This window comes from Rhyacophila brunnea, unplaced genomic scaffold (assembly GCF_057557595.1).
Source record: "Rhyacophila brunnea isolate RB1 unplaced genomic scaffold, BYU_Rbru_1.0 scaffold_10, whole genome shotgun sequence".
NCBI classification, from domain to species: Eukaryota; Metazoa; Arthropoda; class Insecta; order Trichoptera; family Rhyacophilidae; genus Rhyacophila; species Rhyacophila brunnea.
This window is the reverse complement of record NW_028232752.1, coordinates 5,057,112-5,084,827: the sequence shown is the minus strand read 5'-3', so window position 1 is coordinate 5,084,827 and position 27,716 is coordinate 5,057,112. Positions and strand designations below refer to the sequence as shown.

The 27,716-nt window shown below is 32.4% G+C and overlaps 1 protein-coding gene across 1 annotated transcript in view; it reads right to left on the bottom strand.

Annotated features, from left to right (window-relative positions):
- The window catches only part of TkR99D (Tachykinin-like receptor at 99D), a 544,278-nt gene that overhangs the window by 77,722 nt on the left and 438,840 nt on the right, over window positions 1-27,716 (bottom strand). The gene's annotated exons all lie outside the window — the stretch shown is intronic.

The following is a 27,716-nucleotide window of genomic DNA, read 5'->3' as shown; positions in this document are numbered from 1 at the left end:
TATTAAGTACAATTTTTTTTGATCGTTTAAGCTAGTCAAGTCAAGTTTATATGACAGAAAAGTTATTTTTATTTTAACACGTTGCATATGATTAATTTTCACTTTAATAATACTTAGTATGTGTTATTGGTACTTCCTTTATATTTTACAAAGATTCAAATTAAAATTTTATTTATTTTTACATATTATTATTATTAGTGAACATGACATTTAGAAATAAAGATATTTTATTAAAACAGTATTATGTAAAAAACTAGATCAGTATTAAGTTATTAAACAGTAGAAAAGTGTAAATATAAATTAGATACAAGGAAATACACCGAATGAGCTAAGCAGACCTATTTTAAGAATTTATAAAACAACGTCCATCTATACTCATCCTCACGTAGGAGGAATATATCAACATCCGAAGCGATTCGGTTGAACAGAGTTATTACCCTCCCAATTGGCATCACCAATGGAAGGTTAGTTCTGCTCCTCGGGAGAATAAATAACTGATGCTCCCGATTTCTAAGATAGTTATCAGGGACACACAAGTCAATACTAATGGCAGAGTTTTCATTTACACCAAGTATTTTAGGTCGAAAAAAATACGTGGCCGAATATTCATATTTTCTAGCATTTAAACTACAGTATTCTTGACTCTGAACCACTGCTATCTGTACCTTAGGGATTTAAGTGCGGAAGTCACATTTTTATCGTTTTTGAGTTAAGTATGCAGATTTAAATGTGTATTCATGTTCTGTTAATGCTGAAAATTTCTGAGTCCAATGTCACATGGTTTTCAAAATACTTACTGGACAAAACTGGGCAAAATACTGGACGGTAGTCCAATAATTATACTTTAGAGCTGAAAGAGTGGATTTCCAACTTAAGTCATTTTTGGTTTAAGATTAATTGTGTCGCTACATTTCAAAATCAGCCAAGTCCACCTTTAGGTATTTTTGACTTTTAAGAATTACTGCTTTCTAACATTTCTGGATTATCAAAATGTGGAATTTATTAATTTTAAATATTCTATACTCGAAATAATATAAAATTTCACTTTCTGACTGTGTATTTGAGAAAACAAAAAGCTGTTTTTCTCCTATTCATCTATTTGGTGACTTGGCTGATTTTGAAATCTAGCGACACAATTACAAAAGTGCGGAAGTACAACATACATGATATTAAATATCATGTATATAAGCACTTTCTATTGGGTTTTAGCACCTACTTGCTCATTGCAAATATACAACAATGTTAGTGTACACTATTACTATGATGTCAATAAAAATATCTTATTGTTAAATTTGTTCAATCTATACAATAAAATATGACTTTCTATGAACATTGATTTATATTCTGTATAGCATTTCGGACCGGTCCGTTTAATACGAATTCTTTTTCATTTTTTTTATAAATATTTTATAAGAGGATTTTCCATTACCTAGTTTAAAAAGAAAACTATTCCACGGTTCCTTTTTACGTCTAATTAGTGATGTTTTTTTTCCCCAAACTACCGGTTCCCTGAAATACATAACTTAGGAAAATATTTATTAGGGAAGGAGTGTGATTCTAACACACGTATTTTGATTACGGAAAGTAGCTACTTAGTTACTTTACTACTACACTGTGTTGACAACTCTCGTCCACAAAAATATTCCCAGATGATGGAAGAAAAGAAACTATTTTGCAAGAAAACTGGTAGATTTTCCGAAAGTTTAAAAAAATACGTATGGTTTGACGCTGAAGCTTCAATTTTCTTTTAGGTCTTCCGGGGGTGGAGATAGGCTGTCAAGATCCATCATAAATAGTGCACATTAAACTTTGTCAGCCATACGTATTTGTTTATAAGACTATACCTACGTTACAGCTGGTGTTGGTTAGGTTTTAAAATTCAATTAAACGCTGCGAAAACCAAACCATAATAGATAATAGTCAGAAAATCCTCGTATATCTATAGAATATCTAAAATTACGTAATTAAATCGGTGACCGGACAAAACAGAACAGTGACAAAACTATTCTGTTTTGTCACTGTTCTGTTTTGTCATGTTCTGTTTTGTCAAGTTTTGTTTTGTCACTGTCTTTGGATATTTCATAGATATAATAATATTTTTCGCTATTGTAGTTTGGTTAGGCAGGGTTTAATGAATTAAAAAAATGAACCAACAATATGTGTAATATGTATTCTTAATCCAACGAAAACAAATAAGTATGAATGAAAAAGTGTGTTAAATTTTGTCGTAGGTATCGCCCAAAATATACCAAAACTGTTATGGTTTGGTTAGGCAGGAATTGATTGTTTTTAAAAAAAATAATCAACACCATCTGTAATTGTAGTGTTAGTTCAATAAAGACAAATACGTATGACTACCAAAGTTTGATGTGTATTATTTATGGCGGATCTTAATAGCCTACTTCCACCCTTTGCTACTGCCCGGCAGTGAAACGAAAATTCGTAATCCAAAGAAAAAAAACACACCAGCATTTTTGAGTCTTTTGGGGGAAACTCGCCGATGAAACCCATTTTTCTATTTAGTGTTACTTAGAAAAATTTCCATGTGGATCAGTATCAGTGAAAAATTGCGTACTTTTAAATTAGCTTGAAGCCGTGTGGCATGCAAATTTATTTTATCAAAAAAGCGCGCGTAGCTTTAACGTTTTTATTATATTTTAAAGCTAGTTACTGGATTGGATGCCACGTCATACTAGATATGATTTTGTCAGCTGGATGACTAGTGAAAAATAGTAGAAAAAGTATGCTAAGTTGGTAACTCTGGATCATACAATATTTGAAAATATTTTATAATTCCCTTAACAGACAACTACTATTTTTATAATACATCACATTATATTGGAATCATTGGCTATTACTTAAAAATAATTTTTAGTAATAGCCAGTACTTTAATAATAAAATTAACAAAGGCTACAAAGAGATCTTCACGTTTACAGTATGACGTCGGAAATCTTCTAAATTCAATAAAATACAATTTTTAATTTTGCTTCTACATGCTCCTCTCTCCCATGTGTACTCTTAACTTAATGTCATGTTAATTCAGCTAAACCACATTTGAGTGCATGTCGACATCAGCTTTGGATAACTGCTCCTACGCATCTATTCTATACACATGATTGCTATCGGCTATAGAGGGTTTATCACCCACGGTGGCCGCGCGGCATAAGCGTTGGACTATCACGCCGTGGGTCTCAGGTTCGAATCCTGGGTCTGGAAAGTACACATATTGTTTTTCAATTTGTGTGCGAGTCAGGGTATGGACCTGATAGGTTGAGCAAGTAGCTGACATCCATTTCTCGTAAAAAAAAAAACAAAATCTGTTAATACAAACCTCTACTCTATGGAGGCCCATATGATCATATTAGGATCGGACATGGTCAGGAAAAAAATAGAGGGTAGTTTATCATATGTATGTATTGAAGTATTATAATTGTTACAATAAGTTAGCCGTATAAACTATCTATCTTGCTCTTAAAGTTAACACAGCTAAGACAGGTGCTGTTAAAAAAACATTACTTATTGTAACAATTACAACTAACTTCTTGTAAGAAGCATAATACCTTAATACATAAATATGATAAGCGACTCTCGATAGCCGCCGATAGAGTCTTGTGTATAGAATAGATACGTTGAGACATTTACAGTCATAAAAAATGATGACTATTAACACCAAACGTATAATCCGTGATACGCCCGATTAAGATCGGGTGTGGTGCAAGGTTTTCTCAAAGATATTTTGCTATAAATACATGTAGTGTGTATGCATTTAATAAAGCTGAATATTGCAATAAGGGTGATTCTTAACAGTTTTTTTCGGATATAATTATACCTTTTTTGGAAAAGGTATCCATTTTTTGTTCAAATATTGTATGGAATGGTGTACCCTGTACGAATTATAATTAATGAATGAGCAATTTTAAAAAAAATATATTATATTGTATATTTATGTGGTACTTATACAGTATTCCGCCATACCTTTAAATTCCAATTTCAAATTAAATTAAAAAAAAATTACAAATTCCAATTTCAAAAATTATAGCTAGGTATATTGTAATAAAATAATGCAATTTTATCAATAGTAGCTTATACCGTTTGTGACAACAACATAAATTAATGTGCATTCAATTCAATAACCGGTTCGCAAGAAACGGTTCCAGCTGGTTTAATGGCATAACTGATACAGTGTACGGGTGGATGAAAAACGAACATACACACAGCGTGTACAAAAAGCATTGCAAAAGCTGCCAACTACTTAGGGAGTATGAAAAGGTCACAGTTTAGTATCTGTTCAAAGAGATAGTAAAAAACGAGGCGAAGTCGTTTCCAATAAAAAATGTAATACGATAATGTAACATAATGTTGCCACCATAATAATAATATGTAGGTATTTTTAGTTTGTCCTATTTTTTATTGCAATAAGACTATTAAATAAAATTTATTAATTTAAATTTACATGTCAAAACTCCATTATATAGGGGTTGTGAAACAAAGCTTTTTTGCCATTTCTACGTAAAGTTAAGTTAATTATGTTGACTAACTAATCTTAACTATTCCGATAACAAATTTAATGTTTATGTTTAGCCTTAGACAGCCATGATAGTATGAGTGTGAATAGATGTGCTCTTTATTCTTGGTAACTTCTACCTGTTTGGCCAAAATAAACTGCTGGACATGTCCCGTATTGCAGTTTGGTCTTTACTATTTTTCAAAAGAGTGTCTAGGTTATTTTTTAAAAGACTTAAAGTTTAGATTACAAATAAACGTTAATTCATAAAAGTAAAATTGTCACGCCAAGGACTAATGATGGGGGATACTGAATCATCCAGGATAAAAAAATCTTACCGGAAGAAGACCATGATTAGTCAAGGGTTCTAGAGCTAAGAATGAGATACTTTTGACAGTTGCCTCTCACCTAGATCACCCAGAAGGTAACCGACAAAACATTATTTTTGGCTTCCCTTGTTAGAATGCTGATGCATTCTAGTGAGATTTTGAGAGAATGCTTTGCGGTATTTTTGTATTCAACTGTGTTACACTAGTCATTTGTCGGAGATTTTAAACTTTTAAATAAGAATAATAAAATATTATGTATTTTTAAGCACATCAATATTCGTATTTATACTTCGATTTGATACCATTTTGTAAATACTACCTATAGCGATACGTAATATATTGAGGTATTTAGGTACTTCATATATTTTTTAAGATAAAATTCAATTCATGATATTGAATTATATTTTCATTTTATATTTATATTTATAATTATATTTTATTGTAATTTTATTAAAACGTGATTTAAGAATATTTTTAGGCTTCCCGAAATACTAAATATCAAATTCATAAGAGAGAACTTAAAAATATTACATCCACCTCTATATTATTATAAAACTTTATACCTAATCTATTTATTTTTATTACAACGTTTTTCTTAGTTCGAATTCTTATTTGTCCGGTAAAAATCTTGCAATCGATTTTTAACTATCTTCCCGACTAGCTAAACATTTGAAACTTTTAGAATATATCAGAACACGATGCCAATGCATTTTTTCAGCTATATTTAAGTAGAATTGATTTCATTTTCAGTTAATTCTGTTTCGTATGAAAAGTTATTTCGGAAGAAATCCGTAAAAAGTAAAACTATTATTTGTTGCTAAGTGGGTCCTAGCAACTAAATTATTAATATTAATATATATACGTGTGCTACTATGGAAATCAATATGACATTTCAGTATTATTTCTATCAAATACATTTTTTTTATCGTTTAAGCCTCAATTACATTGAGCTTCTTTACGAGCTGTTTATTGGCGAATTTACAATCTGCCTGTAAAGTCGCCCAGTGTAATCATCGAATAAGCTAATAAGCAGGTTGTAAACACTCTACCGAGAAAAGTTGAAACCCGGTCAACTTTACACGCTACACGCCGGCGTGTGGGCCTACTGCGTCTGCGCAGTAGAGCGCAGTACCAACCTCCCGGTAAAAAAACGAACTACGTTCCGTCAAAATAGTAGCTGACTTGTGGCTTCTCAGCGAATGGAAAGTTTTGTGTGTAATCATCAAATCGCAGTAGCTGAATCGCCCGCTTTTAAATTCGCCAATAAATAGCTCGTAAAGAAGCTCAATGTAATTGAGGCTTTAAGCTAGTCAAGTCAAGTTTATATGATTCAACAGAAAATTTAAAAACGTGGTATATAAAAAGTTATTTTTATCTTGTAATTATTTTTATTTTATTTTCTAAACTGCAATAAGTGAAACAACCTTTTCTTATGCAATATTTCGTATTGGTTGACAGATTTAGGTATTCATGAAATTACATCTGTCGACGATTTTTTAGAGCTTCCACAGAGAAACTTTGACCTTTGCACGCTAGGGAATAATAAAAAGAAATAAAAAGATTCTTCAGACTGATGACGTATGTACTTTTACCGGAAGGCAGAGCAAAAAATCACGTGGTATTTAGAGCTAATTCTCGACCAAAGTCGATGAAAAAGTTTTATTCGGAAACCACAAGTAGGTAGTAATTCGATTAATAATTAATGATAAATATAATTATTTATTGAAGCTATTTTTCTTCTTCGAAATGTTATACATATTATATTATGTGCTAGTTTAAATTAAGGGCTTTTAAATAGTAGGGTTTTTATAACCAACCGGTAAACCGGTTAAAAATGTCAGAACTTTAATCGTTACATAAATAATTAGGAATTATTTAAATCTTTTTTCTAACAATTTGTGGTATTTCTCGCAATAAGTACCTACAAGCTATTGCCAAGTACTTATTGGGGCATGAATTTTTGGGTTTTGAATTCCTTCCAGCTTCCTCAAATTTAATCGGTGATATACGTGGAACGATGGTGATAACAGACATGACCAGTGGTCTTTTATTAAAGTAATTTGTTTTTTTTTAATGCCACAGTTTTTTCAATACCTACGGCTAGCTTTTAATATTTATTTGTTTTTTCCACATTACTCTTATTAGGTACATTATAAAATATGATTAATTATCAGTGGTACAGTTAGTACAGCTACGTTTATAAGCTCAATTGTAACCTTTTATTTACAATGTTGATAAATTCTGCTCATTCCGATGATGTCACCTTGGGTTACCGTACGGGTATGTTGAAATCTAATTAGATTTTTCTTTTGACGATGTCCGATCCTAAGAAGATCATATGGGCCTCCACAGATTGAATGTTTGTATTAACAGATTTTTTTCGAGAAATGGATGTCAGGCACTTAATCAACCTATTATCTCCATACTTGATTTTCCCTCCACCACCCGCCACGTCTCCACACCCGTTATTCAGGCGTATACCATGGCGTAACGAACGATAGGCGCACTTAAAATTTGTGCCGAAAGTGTCCCAAGAGCAAATTCCCAAGACCTTGGTTGGCGTGCACTAGAGTGTGCGTGATCCCTACTTCCATATAATGTATTACGGTCAATTCTCGATGAGAAAAGACCTTCTCGCTCGCCGTAAAATGCCGCTAACTTTTTAAAAGCTGAGAAATTCTCCCTCGTAGATACCAAGTCGCAATGGCCGACCATCATCTCCATATTCTGACTCCAAACACCAATTGAAAACCATTTAAACCGTTTTTTACCAACGTTTAAGCCGCTCGACCATCGTGGGCATTATTTATGACTAGTAAATGAAATCTGACAGATATCTATCAATTTATATGTAATTATTAAATAATGCTACGATTTTGAAAATAATAACATTTAAATTAGATGTGATATTAGTGATTGATTGATTCTAGGGATGGCCAAAAATATGAAAACGACGAGGTTCTTTTTACTGAAATATTTGCATTTTAATGGACAGTATAACCTAAGTTGATATTACAGTAACGAGAGGAATAAACCAATGACATGTCTATAGAACTTATAGCAATGAGAGCTGAAAATCAGTCACTTGTAGGTTAGAGAGTGTGTTTTAATCTCAAGCCCCTTTAAGAAAGTATTTTATTTAAATATTAAAAATGTGCTTTGTCAAAAATATTAAAATTCAATTCCTAGAAATGAAGTCATGACGAATAGTTTTCTGCCGTTTACCGTAAAGTACAATAAGTCGTAAAGTTATACCGGTTAACCGGTTTTAGTGTAAGCCAGTATAGAAACCCTGAGTATCCCTTTCCCTTTGTAACGACAATATTATGTCACGAATGAAAAAAATACATATAAAATATAAATTAATGTCAACAAGTCGATGAAAAAGTTTTATTTGGAAACCACAAGTTAAGTAGGTAGTAATTCGATTAATAATTAATGATAAAAATAATTATTTATTGAAGCTATTTTTCTTCTTCGAAATGTTATACATATTATATTATGTGCTAGTTTAAATTAAGGGATTTTCAATAGTAGGGTTTTTATAACCAACCGGTAAAAGGTTAAAAGGTCTGTAAAGTACAATGAGTGGTAAAGTTATACCAGTTAACCGGTTTTAGTGTAAGCCAGTATGGAAACCCTGCGTATTCCTTTCCCTTTGTAACGACAATATTATGTCGCGAATGAAAAAAATACCTATAAAATATAAATTAATGTCAACAAACCTCTTTGTTGTAGGGACAATGTCGTTCTGTTTGCGAGAAAGATAAATACTACAGCAGTATCTGTCATCTAATACATATTTAACGATTTCACGTATAAAACTTCTGTGATATGCGATCGCAGGAACGAGGGATGACAGGTAGTTTTATTTCGTTTTGTTAAGGCTACCTATCATCTATGGATAGCAGGTATACTTTTATATTATGCCATTTTACTACAAACCCATTAAGAAATAATCGCAATAATGGACATAGTACGTTTATCCTGTTTTTATTTATTTATCATAAACATATTATAATAGTGACAGTGTATGGGATATTTTTATTAATCTCTCTTCCACGGCGCTACATCCCAGGGTGGGATTTGGCCTACTTCACAACCGCTCTCTACTCACTCCGGTCTCTCGCCATACTTCTCCAGTTACCGGGTCTTCCTATATGAAGCTAGTCCACTTCTACGGCGTCAGCCCATCTCCTTCTTGGACGGCCTCTGTGTCTCTTCCGTTGGGGTAGCCATTTTGTCATGATCCTTGGCGCTATAACTTCAGGCATTCTCTCTACATGTCCCGCCCATCGTAGTTTATGGGACTTAGAGTATCTTAATAAGATTTTTTGCTGTTCAATCAGCTTTTCCAACTCGTGGTTCATTTTTATTCTGTAGTTCCCATTTTCCAACGTGGGTCCAAAGATTATTCGGAGTATTTTGCGCTCGAAGAAAGCTAATTTATTTTCCTCGTTTTGAGTTAAGTCTCACAGCCATAAATGACCACTGGCCTTATAATTGTTTTATATATTAGAAGTTTACTTCTTAGGCCTAGAATTTTCGACCCCACCAGTTGCTTGCAGGCATGCCAGCATTTATTCTCGGACATAAAAGATAAGATAAAAGGCGGATTTTTATCTCCTCTGCTGACTTATTTTGGGTATTTAGGCTGAATCCGAGATACGTGAACTTGTCCACCCCTTCATATGCATGCTGTCGTATGTCTATATTATGCATTTTTATTAATATTGTGTGAAATATTTATTGATTTTTGATTTGGACCATATCGAGTAGAGTTCTAGTAATGTGTAATTAAATTTTAATTGATTTAAGTTTTTTACTTTTCAATTTTAATGGTTTCATCTTGTGGCTTAAAATGAGGGGATTGCAATACCGGTATTTCAAAACCGATATTCAATTATTTATCGATACCAAAATACCGATTTTAAAAATCGAAAATACCGGTATTTTTGGTATTAAGAAAGCACACACGTTTATGTTTTTTTGAAAATGAATTTTAAGCTATTTTTTCAATACTTAGGTACTACTATATTGTATATATTATTAAATTTAGTATATAAGATTAATTCTGGCAAAACGCAAATATATTGACCAACAAAAGTTAAATAACAATAAAACAAAATCCCTCAAATATACTTATACAATTGTTGCGATGAACTAACATATTTCAAAAAAGAAAACATTCGTGGCAAATGTTTCCAATCATTCTATAACTATTAATCCAACGGTGAGAGTACATCCAACAAACGTTGAAATTGAGAGAGATTTTTCTGTCCCTGGAACAAAACATATCTGTTCGATCTTCATTGTACTAAGTCTGTTATGGTACGAGTGAACGTCGCGTCTATATTATCCATTCTGAACTTATCATCATAATTCATCAACCTCACATAACATCATCCATCCAAAAGTGTAGAAAAATGAACCATAAGTGCGAGTGAGTAAGCATTCGGCACGCTTATATCTCAACTCTCTGCGTTACAGTAAGATAAAATTTCTACGGCTGAATGTAAAAAAATTGAAAACGTTGCCGGAAAAAAAATATTTTGCAAATTACATGCATTTAAAAACTGCAAGCACGCGTTGCTGAAATTTATTGTTTTTGTGTTAAATATACAGTTAGTGGTTATTATTTTTAGTTAAATTAAAATAACATAATATGGTTAACTATGTTGTGTTTAAATTTGGTAGTCGTAATGAGAAGCAAAAGGATGGTATAACGTTTCATAGTTAAGTTGATAATAATAAAATCGAACATACATACTTTTCAGAGCTCTTCCAAACCTTTTTTTTGGATTTGGAAGAGCGCTGATGAGTAGGTATTAAAATTGACCAATAGTTAAAATTTGTCGCAATTAGTATGTCACTGCGTAGCATATTGGTAAAATGCGATGGATGGGGGGGGGGGGGTAAACCCGGGATATACAGGGTTCGATTCCCCGTCGGAGTGGCTTACTTTTTTCAAAAAAGATTTTATCTATTGGTTATAATATACTCTCTCAGAAAGTGTTTTTCAAAATTATGTATGTTTAATAATTAGAATGACACATTCTTAAATCTTGTGAATTATTCGTTGAATAAAAGAAATAGTTGTTTATAAATAATAAAATCGTTGTTCTACTGTGCGTTATACGCTAGAAACACGGCTTCATTTTGCCGAAAAATAGGCCCTCTCTATATATCATTACCCTGAGGTATCGTCCGTTTAGTACGTGAGTGCGTGAAAAGCAAACTAGTTCCAGCGCGCGCCAGCCCTCTCAACATCAAAGGTCAGTGCCTGGTATTCTTGTGTACACCTCCCTTCTTATATCCGTAATCTACCATCTACCATCACCTTCAAAATTACAGTCCACTACTAAAAGCGCTACCAACCTCCTATATTGACACAGTTTAAAAAAGAATCACCATTCTTGCTTACTACGATTTAAGTCAATGTTTTCCCGCAATAAATTCTAATAAGTCGACAAAAAGGTGTCCCCCCCGGATCATCCAACTTAATTAAAGATTGCCGCGAGTGCTACGACGCTCTTCGTAAGAATTAAATTTAATAAGTCACTGAGCATAGTAACGTCTATTTTTACTTCAGATTCTTAAGTAAATATATTTTTAATGAAGAGGTTTTTGTTAATTAAAAAGCAATTTATTAAATTTATATCCTACCCTGCTGCATTTAATTTAAATTATAATAATTTAAGGTAGTCAACAGTGGCTAAACTACACGGTGCACGAGTATTTTAATACAAGTTTGAAGGACCATAGATAATGACATAATATTTTGTCTTTATTCTTAATTTAAAATGACGACATTTACAATTAAAGCAATTATTTATTAATTATTTTCTAAAACATCTACATATTTTTCAGATTTAGGTCCAAAATAAACTTCAAATTGTTTATCTGACTCCGATCTGAACTGGTATCTGGTCCTGAGACATTTCCAAGTGAGAAAAAAAACAGTTGATGATTCAAATCCAAACACACGGCCTCGTGGTGTGGTCAATGATTTGATGATTTTTTAATTACCACATTTAAAATGCACATTGATTGCATAGATCGGCCGCCTGGTCATTACGCGCCAGGTGTGTCTTCAGCGTCCAAAGTATTAAGACCAAGTGTGATGCGGCATGGATTGGTTTGAAGAGGTCTATCATGGCCCCCACAAAGAGGGGATGTGACAAGGCTCTAGCTTGGGACACTAGGCTTTAGGGGGGGTGGGGGGCGTGGCGGGTCGACCAGACCAGATAAGTGAAATAAACATACATCACAAATTTACTCTAATGGTATTAACGCTATTTTACTTGAAAACTATTATTAAAATATAATATTATAAATATTATTGTGTGTCGATATACGATAACTCCATAATTCAAGTGGATTTATTCAACAATACAAAAAAACACTGAAAATACATCCAATACCAAGGCCTGAACAAAAACGATGCATAAGTGCGAGTGAGAAAGTATTCGGTACCCTTATAATCTCTGCGACACGCGCTAGAGTAAGATAAAAGGTTAACTGATCTGGGAGATGGTTTGCTATGATGTAGCCGGCAAATCTTAGCTTATTGCATAACTAAGTGTCGATAACCGTATTGCTAAAATTGCTATTTTTTGTGTTAAACATAAAGTCAGTGGTAAATATTATTGGTTAATTAAGTAGAAAAGATGGTTCTGTGTGTTGTATTAAAATATGGTAGCCGTACTGATAAGCAAGAAGGTGGTATTACGTTTCATAGGTAAGTTGATACATGTTCGTGATAATTTATTTGTATATTATTATATATTTTAATATCAGTTACCTAGTGTTTCTTTAAAATAACTTAAATTATGAATATCTTTACCTAATGGTTGCATTTTGACCGCTTAAAAATACTATATAACGTAAAAAAATAGAAAATTATATTTTAATTCTGAGCGTCTAGTGCGAGCACTTTGGGCGAGCACTAGCGAAATGGTCTATGGTCTCGAATATTTGTAGACGAATGCGTTTGCTCGCCCATAAACTAAACGCACGGCACGCGGCTTCATTTAGCAATGCAACGGGTGGTGTCTAGATGTGTCTATACTCCTTAATTTTACCTGAACCAACATTTAAAAAACTTAGAGCGTCCCACTGTCTTTAACCCTAGCGATGGGTAGGGGGTCCGCCAGAGATACTGTCCTAGGGGTCCGCTTTAAGATGTGGGGGGCATGAGGTCTATACCAGTGGCGCATTTAGTGACGTAGAGGTCCGACGTACCGATTAATATTGAGGCCTTCGATGAAATCTACTATAAAATATGAATATGTACATAATCTGTCCACTCATATGGGACGTCACCAATTTGAACACTGTTGGATGATAATCGAGAGTTTGTTCTGTAAAATCTAAATTGACATTATTAGAGAAATACATATTCTTGCCTCAAATATTGTTTTAGAAAATCAGAAGACCGTTTTTAAACTTGTTACTGATGACACAATATTCTGATCCATATGTGAAAACTGACCTCAGCAGTGTTATATATCGTGGGTTACTGCCAAAAGTTTGTAAGTCTCGAAATTATGTTATGGAGTTATTGCAATTTGAAGTTTATATACCCTCTAAAATCAGGCATAATGCTAATTATTTATCTGTGCTTTATGTGCATGTTCTATATATCTGATGACCTTGATTTGTTTTTCTAGCATACATATTTATGTATAGACACCTTAACCATGGTTAACTCTAAATACCTAAATTATCGACTATATATATTATTTCAATTTCAATTTTAATTTATTTTACATATTATTGTGGACATTACAAATTATAAGATTAAGACGTTCACAACATGACATTTAGAAACAAAGAAATATTATTAAAACAGTATTATGTAATACTGTTATTATGCAATATTAAGTTATTCTACAGTATAAATGTGTAAATACAAAAAAAATATGAAGTATATAGGTACAAGGAAGTACACCGGATGAGTTAAGCAGACCCTATTTTAAGAATTTATAAAATAACTTCCACCTATACTCATTCTCACGTAGATGGAATATATCAACATCCGAAGCAATTTTCATTCATTGTGTTCTGAGATATTTACTTCGGATTTTAGATGGTTATGTTAAGTCGTATTTATTATCCTGATTATTTCTGCTAACACAAAAATATTAGAAACGCTGTATTAATTTGTAATTTAACTAATTGAGGGGTCTAAAGATATTGTTTTTTAGCTACGAATTATGGGAAACCTGCTTTCATCGTGTAATTAATCTAAAATATTTTCCTCTCGAGTGCAGAAACATAGATAATATTATGCAAAGTAGGTGAACGCGAATAAACCATTAAATTATAATAATCTCGGCTGTCATGTTGTGATTTCGCAAATTTTCAAGGGGTGTTAAAGTGTTTGCCGAGAGCAATTGCGATAAAGGATTTTAAAGTAATTAACTGTACTTAAAGCTTATTTCTCACCTTGGAACCTATCTGTATGTAACACTATGAATATGATTTGTTTTTAAATTAAAATTCTGGAAACTACGATATCATAATAATTGGAAATTTTTAAAAAGATATTTTATCTTTAGACCAAATTATAAACGTAATAGTACATACTATCTAGAGCAGTTGTCTCCAAACTCAATAAGGATGTGAGCTACTTATGCATATTCCTTCTTTATAATTATTTGTCATCGTCCTTTATCGTACCATAGGTACATAATATCATTAAATGTAGGTATTACTTAAAATAAATTAAGACATCGGACTTCCACTAAAACATAAAATACGTACTAATAAACCACCACACTTCTGGTCTAGCTCAGTTTCAGTTTTTTTGAAGGTGGGTATCATAATTGTTCTTTTTGTAACTAGCAAACTGTCACTTTGTGTTTTTGTATGGTTTTTTTTGTCTGGATTGGGATTAGGGATTCCAATCCCGGGATCCCGAGCTATTTTCGATACCTATGAATCCCGAGATTGATAAACATAATCCCGGGATTTCGGGATTGATTTTTTTATCAATTTTTATGGAAAATAAAATAAAAGCGAAAATATAACAGAAAAAATACTTTTAATAAAAAATAACTACATTAGAAATAAACTGAGTTTGAATGAAGTTTGATTTATACCTATGTTTAGGCTGCCGATTCATTTTTTTTTTCACATAAATTATTAAAAATGGAAAGATTGGAAAAAAAACAATGCTTCGCACTTTTAACAAAGTAATTCCACCATAATATCATACGATTTAAGGCAGTTTCATATTTGGCTGACTAATTAGATTTATGAAGCGGAAAGGCCATAAGTACCTACGCCATGATTATTTGCTTAACTATTTTAAATCTCGCTAATCCATTCAATAAGTCTTTACTATCAGAAACAGCAATCTCCTATTAAATTCACATTATTATTTATATTACAATATTATTTACTCCATTAAACTTGTGTATTTCCAAGATTGAACGTATACAATATTAACAATAAATGTCTTAAATAGTATAAATTATACTAGATTTATTTTTGACCGATTTTATCAATGTTATTTGCAAATATAAAATTTTTATATTAACAATGGAAAAAATGCCAATCCCGGGACCAGACCCGGGATCCCGGGATTGTCATATTGTAATCCCGAAATCCCGGGATCAGAATTTTGGCTCGGGATTGGATTCCCTAATTGGGATGTGTAGAAAATAACACACACCGGAATTTGTTTTATAAACGGCAGGGTATATTTAAGTGGATGTTATATATTTGTTACATTTTTTTATAATTTGTTTTACGGAGGACAAAATTCGTGCGTCTACTGTTTAGCTGTTTTCCGAATACTGCCCGCCATCTTGTATTCCGTTTTCAACGGCTTTCAAGGCGACGTTGCAATATCTCCAACGGTCTTAAGACAATGTTGCCGGCAGATATTTAACATTATTTAATTATTTTCTAACAACTCTTTTTCTTCTCCTTGCACTATCTAACATTCCTCTCTCTCAGCCACAATACAAGTTATTTTTCCCATTCATTCTTTATAAATGGTATTACAATTTATTGGCGTTTTTTTTTCTATACATTCTACTGACATGTTTCATACATTATTGTTAGCGACAGTTGGTCACTTTTTATACTGTCGTCTCGCATACTTTCTTACTTATTCACACCTGGTCTTTCACGAACCGTGTCCTCAGCCTCAAAGACACGGGTCGTGGGACTTATTTCTGGAAGGAAACGTTCCTCTGGGTGATCAAGGGTTCGGCTTGGTGCAGTTTATTTGACTACGAGGCCAATGGCGTGTTCAGGCCACTCTACAACCCTTAAAGGTACTCTAGGTATAAGACCCGAAGTCCGAGGTCGTGACAGTACCTACTGTAATTATTAATTTATAAACCAAATAACAATTGAAAAACATCTTGGAATAAGTGTGAGTAAACGTAAAAATAATTACTTCGTGAAAAGAATGGCATTCACTTTCCTCCACAATTTTTTTCAATTCTCGGTACCTTGTCACTCCCATCTGAATACAATTATTAAGATGTATATCTGTGAGTCTGTTTCTATATTTACTTTTAACCACCTTGTGACGTTGCAGACGTCACCAACGGCCTAATCAGTATTTTAATTAGCGTAGAGGTTTTTCTCTCGCTGGCAACACACAGATGCTGTGGTTGGTACTTCCAGTAAGCGTTCGGGTTTGATAAGTGGTAGGGGGATCTATTGTTTCTGATCAATATCCGCTCAGTTTCCTTCTTCTTTCCTGTTGAACTTCGACACGAGTGGTCGTGGTGGGATCGCTGACCCTGCGTGGCTAAATTTTATCATTAATTAGTTTAAGTTGTTTGTTTTAATTATAGCCTCACTCACATGTGGATATTTTGTTTAAATTAGGGTTGATTGCTGAGGATTTATTGTATACATATTATAGATTGCAGATGGTCATGCGTCACTTGTCTAACGTAATTATTCGTTTATATATTATAATACCATTGTGTATGTACGGTACACCCACAGTGGCCGCGCGGCGTAAGCGTTGGACTACCACGCAGTGGGTCCCAGGTTCGAATCCTGGGTCTGGCAAGTACACATTGTTTTTCAATTAGTGTGTGAGTCAGGGTATGGACCTAATAGGTTGAGCAAGTGGCTGACATCCATTTCTCGTAAAAACAAAATCTGTTAATACAAACCTCTACTCTGTGGGGGCCCATATGATCCTATTAGGATCGGACATGGTCGGAAAAAAAAAGTATGTACGGTGGTAAATTCTCTTCGGCGTTGCATCGCTATTTTGTACTTACGTAACTATTTGTTGTTACGTTATAGTACCATTGACTATTAATTATATTTTATATTAAATGCAGTGAGGTTAAATTATCACGGTGTTTCATTTAATTTAATTGTACCCTATATTATGTTCTTTTACGTTCTTTTTCTTTCAGAGAAAAATAGTTGGCGTCCATTTCGAGTTTAGTTTCTCAATACTTGCAATTAACCGATGCAACGGTATGACAAACACATCCGTCGGATACCAAATGGTTCCGATGGTCCTTTCCGTAACGGATCGGAATTCACCAGAGAGATAGTGCGAAAACCCAGTACCCTGAGTTAGCTGTGCCTGTTATCCACATAGGTTTGGATAACAGTGTTGAAGGATCGTAGGTTGCATTGGCTTAGAGTTTTCATAACAACCTTCATAGTGGAAAACATTGATTCGTATAAGTTGGTAGAACAAAACAATGCCTTCATTTTTAGCGCAATTCGAACTAAAATTGGATACTTTTCTATTGGGACGAAATGCCATACAGATTATACAGTTGAGGCAAGACTCTTAGAGTCTGTATTCTATAAGCTGGTATTCACGTCACGTCGTATGCAGACGGAAAGCATTGTGCCATCGCGTTCGACTGATTATGCAAAATATTGTATGTTTGTTTGTTTAAGATAATCGGGTCTTTTGAAAATCGGGTGCAAGTTTTCAATGGGATAGAATGAGAGGGAATGCAGTGCTGAATGTTGAAGTGGAAGAAGACAGATTCTAAGTGATAAATCACATTGAAATTCTATCAATTCCATTTCTGATGAAGGGCCATCTTCATATTATATAGTATTTCATTTCATCTATAGTTTTTCATTTCGGAGTCCAATAGAAAGATTTATAAATATGATAAAATATTCTACTCGAGCTACCGACAATCCTGCCGCGAGCTACTGGTAGCTCGCGAGCGACAGTTTGGCGATCACTGATGTAGAGGTAAAAATCGGCGCGTTAATGACACATAAAAGTAACTACTTACCATTTTTTATAGGACAGACAAAAACAAGTACAATTATTATAATGGTCACCTCAATACTACATCTAGATAACTCTGATTTGGTCATTGTTAGGAACATGAAATTTAAACTTTACTTGATTAACATAAATCTAGACTATATTTGATTATTTAAAATAAAAATGGAAAATTGTGCTTGTATAATTGGGAATAATTAAATGATGTTCAATTATATGAAAAAATGTTGTAGATATATTATTTTATTTATTTAATGTATTTATGGTTTTTAAAGTGATTTAATATTTTCAAACATAAAATTAATACAGTTACAATTAATTTCTGAGTTACCTGGTTTTATCATTTTGTAGAGAAGGATATGTAAAATCATATTCAATAGCTATATTAAAAACAGTGAAAATCAAATGATCTAGTTTTAGTATTGAGGTGAAATGAAACGAAAATTTATAGTACTTTTATTAAATATTAAACTGGACCGGTTTCATCTGCCTCAGAGAGACATTATCAGAATATATAACAAACAGCTGATATGTATACGAATCAATTAAAAAAATATGCAAAAAATAAAATTGGCTTATCGGACAATATTATTTAATTACATTTATGTAATTTAATATTAATATTTCATTATGAATCGTTAATCCTATAAGTTAGAATTATCTGTATTCGCTGTCAGTGTGTGTGTATTTACTGTTGGTGAGTGTGCATGTGCCTAAAGATGCAGAAAGGCGAAACCCGGGTCGCAAAGATGACTCAAATAGAATAGTATAGAACTTAAGTCCATTAAAATTTAAATATGTGTAGTTTACAGTATTAATATTATTACATAATCACTACCATTGTGTGTTAAGCGTAGGGTGTTCGACCAATGTGTGCTACCCGTGCTCACGTATGGCTGCAAGACGTGGACCCTCAAGACGAGAGATGTCCAAAGGCTAAAGGTCGCACAGCGAGGCATGGAGAGGTGTATGTTGGGCATCACGCGGAAGGACCGTAAGAGAAACGAATGGGTTAGGAAGCAGACAGGAGTACGCGATGTAATAGACGTTGCCAAACAGCTGAAATGGAGATGGGCGGGGCACATTGCTCGCCGAATGGACGGCCGCTGGACAAATGCCGTCATCCAGTGGTACCCAAGGGGCACAAAATGGCCACAGGGTCACCCTAAAAGCCGCTGGATTGACGAACTGGTGAAGTTCGGCTGAAATTCGTGGCAGCGAACGACACAGGATGGAGAGAGTTGGAAGAAGATTGGGGAGACCTTCATCCAGCAGTGGATTGACCCCGGCTGATGATGATGAAAATGACATAATATTATGTATATATTTAAAAAAATATATGGAACGTATTCTGCCGTACTAAGCACATAGGCTGTATCTGAATTTTAGGCAAGTGGGAGATCTGAGCTTTCATATTATTTCACTTTTCCTGCTAATACTGGGGAGCTTTTTATTTATTTTATTTGCCTATAATACTTAATTTTGGTTTAAGATTTGTTTACATTCCTTGAAAATTTTATTTATGTTATTATTATTATTATGTTATTGATATTAGCCGTATCTATGTCGGATACGGCTAATATTCCTTAGTAAATGATAGATACAACCAAATCGCTTAGTATTTATCGAGTTTTTTTTTCAAACTCCGTAGATACGGCTATTAAAACCCTTGTTTTCTTCGTAACTTAGCAGTTACGGCTTGGATATATTCACCGATCTTATAAAAAAACTCTGCAAAATCAAAATATCTAAAGACATGAAAATACCTAAATACGTCAGTTACGGCCTCTGTGCTTAGTACGGCAGTATTATGGATGACATAATATTGCTAAGATATACATAATAATATATTCATTCGTGAAGTTAATATTCATTATAAGGGTAGTTATAAAAAAAACAGTTTTAACTGGTCAATTCCTGAAGTCGGAAGCAGGCAAGTAATTTGAATTCCTGTTATGTGTCGTGCTATAACCGGCAGTTCATTATTAATATAATGATATTTAATGACTTCGTATGAAATTGCTGTGCGAATAATTGAATTCCTTTGAAATACTAGAATAGTTCAATAACTACGAGTACGTTCTCCTTCTTGTTATAGGGTGGATCGCATTCTCAAACTAAATGCTTACAGTATGTACTCAATATTTGAATATATTCTGAACCGTGTCCGGAAATTTGTAGATACGTATGCAGTTCACCGTATCACACTTCACCGTGAAATGTTGAATCGAAAATATATGGTCGTATATTAAAGACCGTCCATCCTCTTTGGGTCGTATATTAGTACTGAGATAAAATTCATGTCTAAATAAAACACGGTTCTTGTCGGTTTACAGGAAGCCAGCGGCAAACAAATTTTAAAAATAGTCGATATAATAGATTATTTGTTAGGTTAGTTTAGATTAAGTTAAGTTAGGTTATGTTAGGTTGGGTTCTAGTAAAAATGGAACATTATTGTCTGCAATGCTCCACGAACAATTCGTATTTTTTTCATCTCAGTGCTATTTTAGAATTATTTACTCAAGAAAAAATCAGAAAAGAATGGTTTCAAATCTCCTATGTAACTTACTATATATAATTTTATGTTCTCATCGTATTTACTGACATAAAATGGTGATTACAGGTACCCTAATTTGCAAAGAAATGTGAAGTAATTTATAATAAACGGGGATTTAAAAATGTCCACAGTAGATTTTGTATGATACATTTTAATTCACATCTCTTGTAAATTTATGCAAGTATTTTTTTAGTAGTATACGGCTATCAAAAAAGCTTATAGATACAGAATTTTTTATTAGTATTTATATAATAATTAATTACATATTACGTAAAGCAGATTTAAAAGCATTTTTGACCAAAAATGTATGTGTACAGCTTAGACCGACAGTCAATTAGAAAAATTAAAAATGATGATAGAATCAATACGATAGGTTGACAGGGGTAAATAATATTAATATCAATAGTGACTACTTCCATCAAACCGTACTGAAGTGATGAAATCAGAAATTCGAAATTTGAAACACGTATGTGAAGGATACAAAACAAATGACATTTTGTATATTATTATTGTCTTTGACAGCGATGACACATATTTAGCATTGCGGTTTTTTAATATTCATAATATGTACGTAGTATCTAATTAATGGAGACATATTATGTTTTCTTTAAAATTTAAAAAAAATGTTCGTAGCGTATTAAATAATTGAAATAAACCTCTTTGCAGTGAGTTTTTCATCGATCGATACAAACGTTCGAAAACGTATATATTTGTATTGAAATTCTATTTTCATCATGTGATATTTTTTAATATGTCAACTTATTTAGAAATATGTGCTAATTTCCCGAAAGATTAAAATAAAAGTAAATGTTTCATGCAATCGACAAAAGTGGTGTTTACGCGTGAAATTTGCGCGTTCTTTAAAATCTTGATGCATATTGAAATTACTAATAAATGCACATGGCGAAATATAATATTATAAACATTTCGTTTGAAAAACATGTATTGTTATTGGGAAAATAATATATTGATACGCATGTAGACAAGGCAGTGATTATTTTAATGAAATTAAACATACAGTGGTTAACATGGGGGACTAAATGTATACAAGACCGCCCAAAAACCCTCTGGAACGACGAAAACAAAACATTGTGGACATAACAAATCTAAATTCAAGACGTACACAACATGAGATTTACATTATAACAAATATTACCCTCACAAGAGAGAAGACGAGAATAATATATAAAATAATAATAATAACAAAAAAAATAAAATAAAACATAAGTAGGTTCTGATGTACAATTTTATACAGAAAAATAAATTTTCCAATACAAAATACATAGCACGTCATCGAAAATATCGGGTCTAGGACGATTTGGCACCGGGACAATTGGACACCACGGAATTCGAAAACAAATAGACGTTAGGTACTTATAGGTACTTTAAAAAAATATTTAATATTATTATTTATATTTAAATGATTATATTATGATTTAATAGTTGGTGAGAATGTAAATATGCAGACGAAAACAATGATTTAATCGTGCATATGTTTAAGTTCCAACGAAAAAAGAGTATTTTTTATTTTATATAAAGCCTTAGGCATGGTAATTCTCAATCTGCAATAAAGAATACATTATGTTAAGAGTAAAATGAATTAAAACTACTAAGTAGTAGATACAAACTGATTAAAATACCTCGCATACGTTCTGTATACGTGTCTACGACAGTGCGGCGTCCAATTGTCCGGAGGCCAGTCGTCCCATTCCCGAAAATATCTACGTCTTTAGGGAGCGCATTGACTAGTCTTGCACACCTCACTAATGGTGCCTGATAGGCTTGACACGAGGAAACGGTTCCGATCCAGAATAAATCATGACTGTGACCACGCAGGTAATTGACAGGCGCGTTCAAATTCAAATTCATTAGGACACCAGGATTGGAAACCAACTAGAGATCGAGAAAATTAGTAGGAACTAAAGGAAAACCTTCAATGGACCGATAAGAGATATTCTGATATAATCCACCCCTGTTTAAAATTAATTGTGTGGATGACATCTCTAATGTCAATGGGTGGGTATATAATAATATAATATATTCATATTATTAATTTGTAAATGTAACTACTTAACAAGAAAATTGTTGACTATTGTGACAGTTACAATATACCTAACATGTTGCGATGCTATCATGCTCAGGCTAATTTAATTAACTGTACATATATTTATAGTACTGTCTAACACAGTAGTTCACCCATACCAGCAGAATTTGAAAGTTTTAGTACGATTAGCCAAATGTATTCTTCATCTCTTACGTCGTGCTACAACCAAAAGTTGGTAAGATGGTACTGCCAAAACTTGGTAAGTCTTGAAATCATGTTACGAAGTAATTGCAATTTGCAAGTTTGACACGTCCTATATAATGCTAATTATTTCATTGCGCTTTATGTGAATATTGCTCTAAAGATCAGATGGTCTTGATTTTTGACTTGACACATAATCCGTTGTTAACTCTATATATCTAAATTATCTACTTACCAACTTTTGGTAGCAATTCCACTATATACGAGTTTTGGAATAAATACTTAAGGTGAATACACCACCTACCAGAGGCACGAAAAAACGGAAAAATACTTAGCCATTTTAAAGTGATTGGTTTGATAGATATCTACGTATCTTTAAACAATTAAGAGACAAAAAATATTTTTTAATTTACCATCAAACCATAAGAATAACGTCATAAAAAGTGAAATCGTTAAATAATTCATTCTTTTTATTACATATAATTTTATGGTAACGTTTATTATTAAAATTTACTTTATTGAATATTCTCTATTGAGTCTAATGTATTGAAAAGATTTTTGACCAATAATTCATAGTTTTAAGTATTTTACAACAATTTTCATAGCTCGTATTCTCATTTGTCCGGTGGTTCTTTGTCCTGTACAAATCTTGCAATCGATTTTTAACTAACTTCCCGACTAGCTAGACATTTGAAACTTTTAGAATTTTTAGCCATCTTTAAGTAGAATTGAATTCATTTTCAGTTAATTCTGTTTTGTATGAAAAGTTATTTCGGAAGAAATCCGTAATCCAATCCACTATTATTGGTTGCTAGGGTCCTAACAACTAAATTATTAATATATACGTGCGTTACTATGGAAATCAATATGAGTGTCAAAATGACATTTCTGTATTATTTCTATCAAATACATTTTTTTTTATCTTTTAAGCTAATCAAGTCAAATTTATATGATTCAACAGAAAATTTTAAAACGTTGTATTTAAAAAGTTCTTTTTATCTTGTAATTATTTTATATATATTGAAAGACATAAGTACCTACATAAATATATAACACGAAAGTATACTGATGAAATCATATCAATGAAGTCGATGTTTATTTAAATGCTTGCGATTAGGTTATCTCAAAACACTCAAAATTGTTCTTAAAACATAACAATGATACTTTTTCCAAGTTTTAATACTTTTAGCCATCTTTAAGTTGAATTGAATTCATTTTCAGTTTATTCTGTTTTGTATGAAAAGTTATTTCGGAAGAAATTCGTAAAAAGTCAAACACTCTTATCGATTGCTAGGGGTCTGGGGTCCTAGCAACAAAATTATTAATATATACGTGCGTTACTATGAAAATCAATATAAAATGTCAAAATAACATTTCAGTATTCTATATTTATTCAGTATTTCTATCAAGTACAAATTTTTTTGATCGTTTAAGCTAGTCAAGTCAAGTTTACATGATTCAATAGAAAATTTAAAAACATTATATATAACAAGTTCTGGTAATATTCGGTTATGAGGAATACAGCGGAAAACGCATTTTTAAAATACCCGATATACTGGATTATCTCTTAGTTTGGGTTAGTTTAGGTAAGGTCAGGTTAGGTTAGGTTCGGTTAGGTTAACCTAACAAATAATCCAGTATATCGGGTATTTTAAAAATGTGTTTTCCGCTGTATTCCTCATAACCGAACAGTACCAAATATTTTTTAAATTATAAGGTTTAATTTAATTGTAACAACTATCTTTAGTTCAATGAAAACAAATACGTATGACTGATTAAGATTAGTGTACACTATTTATGTTGGATCTTAACAGCCTATCTCCACCCTTCACCAGTGCTTGACATATATACTCTCTCGTTCTATCACAATCGCTCGAGATTGGGAATAGGCATTACCGACTGAAGTAGAAAGCCGATACATTCACAACGACTGGTCCTACTTTTTCCGCATCTCCCGTTGTTGTATATGTATGAACTGTCATTTCCTGTCATTATTCTATAGAGTGACTTATTCTTATTGATTGACTTATTGATCTTATTCTATAGAGTGAATTCCACGATGACGCGTCTGTCGTGTTCATACATGGAATGTTTTGATTTGAATAGATAAGTTACATGATAAATAATACACTAGCATTAACACACCTTCTAAAAATGTTATGCATAGATCAATGCTACATATTTTTTGGAAATCTATATTACCACCGGTTTTTGTGTGAAGGACTAGTCTGACTATGAACAGGAATGTATATTATTTATAAATAACACTGATAGTTCATATATTTGATTTGAGATTTTTTTATAATTATTCAATTTGAAACGAGAAATGGCGAATCAATATGTTAAGCAATCTGGAATCTGATTTTGACAGGTGAACAGTGGACCACTCGTTGCTTGTGCAAAAAGATATGCTCAGGCTTTATTAATCTAAATATGGCACTGAAATAATATTAATTAATAATAGTCGACCGTTCCAAAGATATGTTTAAAGGGGGACATGCTCAGCGTAGGTGGGGAGTAAAATGATGTTAACGCGCGTGTTTGAACATGTACCGTTTAAAAAAAAGATTGTTTTTCGGTTGGGTACATGTTCAAACACGCACGTTAACATGATATTACTCCCTACTTCAATTATAGTTTGTCAATTTATGGCTACGGCCGTATGTTGTAGCTTAACCACTGGGAAATGCCAAAAGAAATGGCGTATTTAAAAAAAAAACTACCATATTCTTTGGTCAATAATTATTATAAAACAATCATTATTCGTAGAATGTTTATCACACTTAAATAGTCAAAGACATAGCTTATAATTAGTATCTTTAGAATTATCTTCAAATGTGTTAATCTTGCCGATTATTTGAAAAATAAAATGCCTAATTCTTGTCAAATTTGGGATCACAGAGATTATCAATATAATTTTTTATCGTAAATGTTTTACTAAAATTATCTCGTCATAAATTATACTAATAGATTTATAAATGCGTTTAAAAATTAATAAATGTAAAAAATTTTAACACCACTGCACATTCATGTACTGAAATATGACTATATTCTAAAACATTAGAGCGAGGGGTTTAAAAGAATACTATTTTATGTAATAAAAATACTTTATGCAGTCATTAAATGTTTAAAATAAATATAAAGGATAATAAGGCTTCAAAATTATATAAATAGATTATCTACAACGTTTAAGGTATGTCCAGGATCATGCTTTGAAAATAGAAAAAAAGCTCAATTTTGCCCCACGCTGAGCACGTCCGCCCTTAAGCCCGAATGACTGAATTAAAGTAATATTAACAAAAATAACTTTGTTTCAAAACCACCTATCCCTAAATTACCGATTTTCCACCAGAGAATATTATATTAAATATTCTCTGTGCTGTACTGAGTGTTTAACTAATCTTTCCATTTTAATTATACATCAGTTTTTACGCTGAATTACTCTTTAATTAATGATACAGTTTCATTATTAACCGAGATTAATACTGATGAATGTTAACACGTAAATACAGCCTCCGGGCGGCAAAAGGTGGAAAAAAGGTTGATCCTACCTTATATTTTATGTATCAATAATTATCACAAAGCTTGTTGCTTGATTACTAGTCTCTGTCTCACCTTTGGTCACCCACTCTTTGCAGGTGAAAATAAATTACTGGCGTGGTTCCTGGAATTAATGCCCTCGTAAAACAAACACACCAATGCCTATGTTTAGAAATGGGAAAATGAATGGGAAACAATTCGTGCTATGTAATATTTGAACATGTCGTTTTGTGGACAGGCATTTGCAGACCAAAGAGCTATTTTTTTATAATTTTTGTTTATAGTGTCACTGGAAAAAATTTGGGAACAGTGATAAACGTCGCATACAGTAAAATAATCATGGGGACAGAGTAGTGGTGCACAAACTATTTGAAATAAGGACCAATTTATTGAGCGTAGTTATGCACAAAGCAGCCGAGCCACACAAACTTCAAATATAGATAGAAGCACTTTTATGTAAATTGTGTTTCTTTAAATAAGCAAAGCCTCTGTATAATACTATTCATACTTTTTGAATGATAGATATTATATATATAATTTTGTATAACTTTTGAAGAGATACAAGCATATAATCTATGAAATTTTGGTGTTTTAGCAGTCCAGGGTTTTGTGTAAAACAATTTTTTTGAATGTTTATTCTGCAGAATGCAGCCATCTCTTATTTGTGTAAGAAAAATCTGTTTTCTTGAAAAAAAAACCATCTAAGTTATTCAAGTATTATGGGAATTTCAAAGTTCTGAAAATAATTCGAAAAACTTGTAAATTATACATTAATATTTAGCTGCCTGGCACTAATTTTTATATGAAAAATCTATATATTATATTATATATAAGAAAATGAAAAACAAATATTGTAATTGAGATAATAATGTTTATTAATTGAATGTAGAAAAACACACCTTACAGTCACGATTTTAAAAATTAGGTAAGTACGTAAAATTATCATTTGGGTGCTTTTTGCAGAACGAATATGGCATATTTTTAGAACGCAATTTATATGACATTTTTGTATGACAGCAGCTTGGTTGCTTTATGCAAATCAAAAATGTCATATTCTGCGATTTGCAAAATCTTTAAAACGCATTTATATGAGATTTTTGTATGACAGCAGCTTGGCTGATTTGTGCGGAACGTAAAACAAACGTTTGAGATTATGGAAATCACAATAACTCATTTTTTTCAAAATTGTGGCTTGGCTGCTTTGTGCATAACTACGCTCAATTTGTCCATTTTCTACTTTTTCATGGCAACAGTGGGTAAGAGTGTTGAAAAATAATGATATATTATA